This window comes from Echinops telfairi, unplaced genomic scaffold (assembly GCF_000313985.2).
Source record: "Echinops telfairi isolate 266 unplaced genomic scaffold, ASM31398v2 ScPeMD7_7412;HRSCAF=8450, whole genome shotgun sequence".
NCBI lineage: Eukaryota > Metazoa > Chordata > Mammalia > Afrosoricida > Tenrecidae > Echinops > Echinops telfairi.
The window spans coordinates 9,411,307-9,419,681 of NW_022111312.1; the positions used below are offsets into that span (position 1 = coordinate 9,411,307).

Consider the following 8,375-nt stretch of genomic DNA (forward strand, 5'->3'; position numbering starts at 1 on the left):
TAGTATTATTTTGTTCTTGCCATTTTTTGTTGTTTTTTATTGTCATTGCTGGGTTTCCCGGTTTGTGAAGGCCAAAAGCAGATGCGTAGAGAAAATAACTGGTGCAATGGTTTATCAAGGATATGGTAGGAGAAGGAAGAGCGGGGAAGACAGGGAGGGTGAGAAGGCTTGGGAAACAAACAAGGAACCCAGGAGGGGAAGCGAGCACTGAAACTGATTATGATTGTGTGTATATATAACTCATTTTACAAGTGATGTAACAATGGAGGGGTATGATTTGTGGATACAACATCAAGGAAACCACTAAAAAAAAAGATTGTTGATATAACATGAAAAATGTAGGCAATGTCATTGAACCGTATGTATAGAAATTGTTTAATGGGATCCTAATTTGCTATGTGAACTCTCACCAAAACACAATAAAATAAGTATTTTAAAAAGATCAATTTGGATCTCAGACTACAACCTCCATGAAGGCAGGGCTGTCTCAAAATTTGTTCCTCATCAAAGCCACACCAGGAGTGCTAGTGACCCAGCAGTTAAGTGTGAGGCTGCTAACCCACCATCTGCTGGGCAGGAGAAAAGACCTGGTGACATACTCCGATGAGAATGTCAGCCTAGGAAACCCTACTGGACACTGCTACTCTGTCCTCTAGAATCAGAACAAACTCGGGGAACACAGCAGAGCACATTGTAGATACACACATACTGTCATGAGTTATAACCAATTCAAAAATGTCCATTGCAAGTGTGCTTAACTGAATCCAGAGATTAAACTACTCTGGAATGCTATGGTCTATTATGAGAAGACTTTAAGAAGTTCATGGTAAAATTCCATTACCTTTTGATTCAATTTTTGACCTTTTTGAAGTGCCTTCATATTCAGTGTCATCACAAACATGACCAATAATAACAATTACTTATGCTAAAGTGCACATGGCACTGTGCAATCACAAGCTGGTATCACAGAGAACCCAATTCCAATCTGGACTCTTCTTGCTTATTTGCTAAATAACCTTGGACAAGTGACTTAATCACTCTGTACCTCAGGATCCAAATCTAGAAAACAGGTAAAATAGTCTTTACATTTCACAGAATTGTTTGGAAGAAACACAATGTGATATACTTAAATACCTACTAGATGGTACAGGATAGATGCTCCCTAAATGACAATTCTACCACTCATCTGTCAGTTTGTCAGATTGTGCTGGCACAAGTGTTCCTGGGATGCTGAAAGTGATGCCACCAGTATTTGAAATACCAGCAGAATCACCCAGAGTAAGCAAATTCCAGTGGTACTTTCTAGACTAATACTAGACTAGGAAGGCAAAATGGACAGATGGACCACACAGGAATCAAATGAACTACACCTGTGGGAAGAGACCATGGAGACGCTCCCTGTCAGCAGCCAAAATAAGGTCAGTGGCCAACTGTGAAAGAGACCATCAATTGCTCATATTGCTGCAAGTTCAGGTTGAAGCTGAATAAATTAAAATTAAGTCCACCCATCCTCTCATAGAAGGGTCACAAGAAAGGGATGAGACAGCCAGGGTACAGTCTAGCACTGACAAAACATGCCAGACGAAACATTCCTCTAGTTCTTTAATGTTTCCTTCCCCTCCCCACCCCAAATATCATGACCCCAATTCTACTTTACAAATCCGGCTAGACCAGAGCATGTACACAGGTACAGATAAGAGCTAACACAGGGAATCCAGGACAGATAAACCCCTCAGGAACAAGAATGGGAGTAGCAATACCATGAGGGTAGGGGAAAAGTGGGGGGAGAAAGGGGGACCCGATCACAATGATCAACGTATAACCACCCCCTCCCCAGGGGAGATAATCAACAGAAATGTGGGTGAAGGGAGACAGCAGTCTGTGTAAGAAATGAAAATAAAAATTTATAAATTATCAAGGGTTCATTAAGGGAAGGAGCGGAGGGGAGGGAAGGGTGGTAGGGAAAGGGGGAAAAATGAGGAGCTGATTCCAAGGGTTCAAGTAGCAAGAAAATGTTTTGAAAAGGGTGATGGCAACACATATAAAAATGTGCTTCACACAATGGATTTATGAATTGTTAAAAGAGCTGTAAACCCTCCCCCAATAAAATGATTTTTTAAAATTATTAAATCCATCAGTGACAAAATACAACTCTCCTAAATTTAGAGACAATCTCAAGAACAGATTTGACATAATGAACATTAATCAAGAGTATATATATATGTATATATAAAAGCAAAAGGTCATTAAAAAACAGGAAATGGAAAAAAACCCACAGTACATGTAAGACGAGGCTCTAAAATTTACTCTTGAATGTTAAGTAGCTAAAGCAAATGAAGGAAAAAAACTGAACAGAAAATTTCACAAGGCAACTTGAGAAGATAAAGTATTGAGACAACAAAATATTATAATGAAATGTGAAAAGACCTGGAGTTAGAAAGCCAAAGAGGAAGAATATGCTTATCATATCTCAAACTGAAAGAGGTGAAGAAAAAATGGAAGCCACAGATGCAATATTGAAACATTCTATGGGCAAAATATTGAATTATGCAGGACAGGAAGCACCAAGATTAGACAGAAGGAACATACAGTCATTATATCGAAAAGAATTAGTTGACATTTAACCAATTTAACCAAGAGGTAGCATATGATTAAGAGCTGCTGACATTGAAGAAAGAAACCCAAATTGTACTGAAGGCATTAGCAAAAAATAAGACTCCAGGAATGAATAAGCTGATGCAGCGCTAGAAGCACTCATTTGTCTGTGCCAACTAATTTGGAAGACAGCCACCTGGCCAACCAACTGGAAGAGATCCAAATTTGTGCCCATTCCAAAGACAGATGATCCAACAGAATGAGGAAATTATTAAACACTCTCATTAGTATTAGTATCACATGCAAGTAAATTTCTTAGGATGATAATTCAAAAATAGATGCAGCAGTACACAGGAAGCTGCTAAAAATTCAAATCAGATTCACAAGAGGACATGGAACGTGGGATAGCATTGCCGAAGTTAGATGGATCTTGGCTGAAAGCAGAGACTATCAGAAAGATGTTTACTTGTGTTTATTGCTTATGCATAGGCATTTGACTGTGTGGATCACAACAAACTATAGCTAACATTTCCAAGAATGGGAATTCTAGAACACTTTGCGGTCCTCATGTGAAATCTGCTCACAGACCAAAGATAGTTGTTCCAATAAACAAAGGGATATCGCGTGGTTTACAATCAGACTGGGGAGCATCAGGGAAGTATTCAAGAAGCTGAACTAAATGAAAGAACACAGCATCAGAACTGGAAGCAGGCTCAGTAACAATCTTCAAAACGCTGCTGATACAACCTTGCTTGCTGAAAGTGAAGCACTTACTATGGAAGATCAAAGAACATAGCCTTTAATATAGATTACAATTCAATGTGAAGAAAACGAAAATAGTTACAAATGGACCAACAGATAACTTCATGATAATTGAAGAAAGTTGAAATTGTCAAGGATTTCATTTTACTTGTATCCACAATCGACACTCATGGAAGCGGCTCTCGAGAAATCAAACGACATATTACACTGCACTAATCTGCTGCAAAAACCCACTTGAGAGTGTGCAAAAGATGTCATTGAGGACTATGGTACACCTGACCCAACCTACGGTGTTTTCAGTCATCTCGTGGGCATGTAAAAGCTGGACACCGGATAAGGAAGACTGGAGACACACCGAGGCGTTTAAGTCATGGTATCAGCAAAGAAAATGGAAAGTACCACAGGGACTTCCAGAAGAACGACCAAAAAATATCTGTCTCGGAGGAAGTACAGCCGAAACGCTCCTGAGAAACGAGGCTGGTGAGGCTTCATCTCAGGGACTTCGGACATGTTCTCAGAGGAGACTAATCCCTGGAGAAGGCCACCAGAAGGGCCACAAGAGAGAGGCAGGCTGTTAACGAGATGGATTGACCCAGTGGCTGTAACAGTGGGCTCAAGCCCAACCACTGTCAGGACAGCTCAGGACAGGAAGCAGTACACTGGGTCCAACGTGAAGGCACCTGACAGCAACAGCAATTCCCTCCCAAAAGAATGTGGTCAAAAACGTTATGCTTATCTCCAGACACATATCAATGAGTAAGAATTTCCTCCTTGGCTGAAAAGGGGTAACATCCTCCTCCTTTAAGGCAAAGGCAATCATCAGTCAGGTCTATGGAGCAACAACGGGAGGATGCGCTTGAGGTTTCTCTACGGTCGTTTGGGGCCAAGGACCAAGCGATGATCAGCAACAACCAAAAATGAGACCTGTGAGGAAGGGGCCGCCACTGGTCACTCCACGATCAAAACACAAGGTACTCGCTATGAGCAAATGCGGAGGACAAGAAAAATCAGAACTAATGTGCAAGAGCCATGCCTTTCTGAGACTAGGAAGAGGAAGATGACTCAAGGGAAAGAGCTCATGGTGGAAGTAACAGGTAACACAAGTTCCCTAGGGCATTAGCTGTAAATCTTCCAGGAAGTGATTCATCACCCTCGCTCACACCCTCTTTCTCTTACTGTGAAGACACTGGGGTAGAAGCACGCTAGTTCCATTGAGCTCACTGTGTCTTGTGGGGAAGACATTTCAAAAGATGTCTTGAGAGCACTTACCTGGCTGCGCCTGGGTGCCCTCCACCCACGGTGCTCCCAGCCTGAGCGCTACATCTCCTCACTGGTCGCAGAGAGGACTCTTCCTCCCTCTCTCCCCCGACCCCACTCCCCCAGCAGCAATGAGCCACTTTTGCTCGAATATGGTATCTCTTAAATGTAAGAAGGCAGCGCCCTGGCAAACTTGCTGCAGTGGCATCAGTAAAGCTCCAAGGACTGCACAAGCCCAAGTACCACCAACGTGAGGGACTGCCGGGACCAACGCTGTCATAGTGAACACAAGACGCATCTCACTTTCAGGGAACCAAAAAGTATAATCCTCTCCTACTTGGCTCCCCAGTGGACTGATTTAAACAAGTCACAACTTCACCAGAAGGATCCAGTGGCAATCGTAAAGCTAGCTACTTATGGTATGCTGCTCAAAAACCTTCACAGGGGAACTATGATGCAAAGGCTGCATCTTTTTCCAGATGAGGATATTCCAGAAGATAGTCTGAAAAATGTAGTAGAAAAGCTTCCTCAACTCCCGATGAGTACCCAGACATCTGGATGAATACACACAAGAAACAAAGCAACAGACGCTTGCCCAAGAGTCAGGTCTCCACCTCGAGATTATCAGCGGTAGGAAGACGGAAATTGGTGAAAACAGCAAAGAAATGGTGGAAGCCTCTTTCTAATGAGTTTCTCCAAACCTACGGCACCAAGTGAAACAACGGCTATAGTTTGACAAGTGACCTGTGACTGTTGATGATAGTCCTGGGGAAAGGGCAAGAAGAGATACTCCTTCAGCAGGAAGTTGCAGCGAAATGAAATGACTTTAGAAAATTATTTTCTTATGCTACCTAGTTGGCACCTATAAATGATCACAAGACAAGTACTGACTTGCTTTAAAAGAAAAATGTCTCGAGCATCTTTTGAAGGTGCTTTGAAGACAGCACCAGGCGTGAGCAGATGTATGATGCGAGGGGAGGTCGGCATTAGCCCAAGGGCATGAAAGAGGGGATTGGATTGGCTTCAGCTTTCCAAAAGCCCAGAAAATTCGGATGAGGGCCAACTAGAACTCTGTCCAGCACCTGATCCACCACCCGAATGGCACAGCCCAGCGCAGCTGCTATGCTTCAAAAAGCCCCCTACTGCAACTTGGAACGCAGTCTTGAAAGAAACCGTGATACTAATAAGCAGATGAAAACCCAATCTTACATCTGAGCATGTGAAACATGAGTGGGGCAGTAACTCATCGCAGAGCTTCTGACTTGCTGGGAGAAAAGCATTCGTGAACTGGGTCAGATGCGCGTGCCTGTGGTGTTGCCCACAGCAACTCCAAAGGGCAGAAGAACCCAGGAGGGTCCGGATGCTCTGTGACCTTGGTGTCAAAGCCAAGACATGTCCCAGTTTCTCTTCATAGCAACTTCCAGTCTGTCGCTCAGATGTGTCCAGACCCTTACTTCTTAAGCTGAATGAATATATCCTGCCAGCACCACCTCCTGAGATAATTTGTTTTGAAGATTAGTACCTGCTGTGTTAAGCAGCACTTCCTTTCATTGGTTCCAACAAAGAAAAAGAAGAATCAGGGGTGAGACAGTCAGTCGAAGGGCTAATGGTGCTTTCAGCAGAGACAATCTCATGTTGTGAAAAATGGGAACTGTCAACAGCCTGGAACCACAAGATATTTGTTCAGCAAACACAAACTTGAGAAACTTAAGAACCTCAAGTGTTTTTGTTGATGGAAGTTGCTCAACATGTTTATGAACAATAAAATTGGTCAAAGATATAATCTGTGGTAGAGCTGCCTAGTTAGCACTCAAGTAGCATGGAATCCAGCAATGTTTCAATCACAAAAGGTTTGAGTTGATCACAAATTTATACAGAGATGAGATTGGTCAGAGAGAGGAAAATCAGCTATCAACACCATAGCTCCCAGTACTGTCAGATAGGCCAAAAGACTTCCACAAGTGGACACCCTAAATCCTCAGTGGACACAAAGGTCCACCCATTAACCAAGCTTCACTAAGCAGCTAGGTTATGGCTATTCCAATTAGTGTTGCTAGTTGCTGTCAAGTTGATTCTGACTCCCGGCAGGTAGAACAGAAAAAAGACCAAAAGGGTTATCTTCTATGGATCCCTGGGTGGATTTAAATCGCTGCCAACCTTTCAGCTAGTAGTCAAGTGTTCACCCATGACTGCCACCCAGGGACTCCAAACTAAGACCAGTCCCACCAAAAACTAGCACCTAATTGCAATGTATTACCCTGAATTGGTTCCTGGAACCAAGTGATAAAGGCCATAAGCAGAGAAACTGGTAAAATTCAATTAAAGTCTGAAATTTAGTTAATAGTAATACAATAGCAATGTACCACTATTAATCCTAATTTTGACAAACGTGTCGCCATTTTGTGAAATATTAACATAGAGAAAACAAGATACAGAATATGTGGGAAATCACAGTACTTCCATTCATTTATTTCTTTACAGCTAATATTATTCTGAGCGCAATGTTTGTTTTAACATTTGAAAAACTGAAAAGAAATACAGCCAGTTGGGAATTGGATGTCAATAAATGGTCACTTTTTTTTATGATAAGGAAAAATTAAGTGGCTAGGCACCAAAGAGAAGGGGAAACAAGTCTAAAGGGCACACCTGTGAAGAGTAACGAGACTACTATGACCCATCACAGAGTTATCTCATTCTAAAGAGACCACGGCATTTCAAAGACGAGCCTCAGGCAGGACAGCTGGAGTGACACTTCACTGATATGCATCCTCTGTGTGCACTGTATCATTTAGAGAAGAGACTTTACACTCACAATAAGCCTAAAACCGCTAAACAACCTGAGAGAAAAAGACGAGAGCACAATCTTGCAAGCCTAACGTACTATGAAAACATCGGAATTCATGAAAACCCAAAGTAAAGTTACTTAGATAATTAATCACCATTCACTGACTTTCTTAAGTACAGATATGTTGTTATTCATAATCAGCAGGTTCATGCATAAAAAATTAACTGCTTATTCAAGAAGATTACAGGCATAAAAAGGCAAGACAAGAATATATTTAAGTACTTAAATGATATCTAAAAATATATTGTTATTGAAAGCAAAAGAGGAAGACCACATAGAAAATAAATTACTGATTAAAGGTCTGAACCTTGAAAATTTGGGGGTTGATGTCTACAAATTGGGAAAATACAGCAAGGTGGCTACTGGAAGGAAAATTCTACCAAGACAGATTTAGATTTATGGGAAAGCTGCCTCCTGAAACAATTCAGCAGGAGATTGGAGAAACCAACTGGGCGGTAAGCCTGCTGCCATAGGGTGGGTTCCGACTAAGCAGAACAGAGTACAACCTGCCCCGCAGGGTTCCAAAGGCAATCGTATCATCTTTACAGAGGTGTGCCTGACCCAAGCCATGCTATTTCCAGTGGTCTCGTATGCATGGGAAAGCCGGACAATGAATTAGGAAGACCTGAGAAGAATCAATGAATTCGAATTATTATGTTGCTGAAGAATATTGAATATACCATGGAAGAAAAAATAAATTGGCTGTGAAAAAAGTACAGTCAAATTGCTTGTTGGACAAGTTCATACTAAGACCAGTCCTTGGAAAAGGACGTCGGGTTTGGTAAAGTAGAGGGGCACTGAAAAAGAGGAAGACCTTCAATGAGATGAAGGATGAAACAGGGCCACGCTGGATCTCATTCTGTCATGCCAAGGGTCACTGCCAGTCAAAACTGACTCGACGGCACCCCACAGACGA

General features: G+C 42.0%; 1 protein-coding gene and 1 pseudogene across 3 annotated transcripts in view; one reads left to right on the plus strand and one right to left on the minus strand.

The window, feature by feature from the left end:
* The window catches only part of LOC105979236, a 28,829-nt pseudogene extending 23,581 nt beyond the window's left edge, over positions 1-5,248 (plus strand).
* The window catches only part of CIT (citron rho-interacting serine/threonine kinase), a 308,696-nt gene that overhangs the window by 132,811 nt on the left and 167,510 nt on the right, over positions 1-8,375 (minus strand). The gene's annotated exons all lie outside the window — the stretch shown is intronic.